Below are 835 nucleotides of genomic sequence, written 5' to 3' on the forward strand. Positions count from 1 at the left end.
GGCACGGGGACGACGCAGCATTGAGGGACATGGGGGTGCTGTGGGGTGGCATGGGGACACCCTGGGGACACGGAGATGGCACCAGGCTGCCACGGTGACACCCCGGGGCAGAGATCCCTTGCAATGTRTSCCTGCGGTGCCTCRTGTCACCCTCCATCTGCACAGCCGCRTTTCCCAAGGTGAGCCCAGGGCCACCCATGGGTGCCTGGGGGCACACCCTACSTCATCCAACACTGGGAGGGCTCTGAGCAAGGCCACCACTTCCTCCTTGATGTTTGGCTGCTGCTGGGGACAAGAGGGGAGGGCAGGGCACAGGCTGCGGCACCCTGGCGACCTGGCGCCCCTGGGGACACCCTGGGCACAACCCTTGGATCTGGCACCCGGGCACATGGGGGAGCATCCTGGCTACTGCCCCCAGAGCCTCCTGGGGCACCAACAACACCCAGGGGTGCAGTGGGACACCCCAAATACCTCCAGCTCCTCCTGGGACACCAACAACACCCAGGGGTGCAGCAGGACMCTACGGGAAACCTGTCACCCCCACCCTGTGCAGGCACCYGCTTCCCCGGGTGYCAGCAGAGCMTGGGAGCTTCCTCCTCATCTTCTTCACTTGCTGCAACTCCTCTTCCTCACAGAAAAGGTCCTGGGAACAGTGTGACAGGGTGGCACCATGGGGGCACCTGTGGGTGCCACGCAGGCAGTGGGACACCCGTCGAGCACCCACCTGGCCGTGCAGAGCATCGTCGCTGTCCTCCTGCTCCCAGAAGCTCCCTCCTCCGAGCAGGTGTCCGTGTGGGCAGGGCGCTCTGGGGGGCACCCATGGGCGAGCACCCGG

Source organism: Nothoprocta perdicaria, unplaced genomic scaffold (assembly GCF_003342845.1).
Source record: "Nothoprocta perdicaria isolate Ctin4 unplaced genomic scaffold, notPer1 scaffold_340, whole genome shotgun sequence".
Classification (NCBI taxonomy): Eukaryota; Metazoa; Chordata; class Aves; order Tinamiformes; family Tinamidae; genus Nothoprocta; species Nothoprocta perdicaria.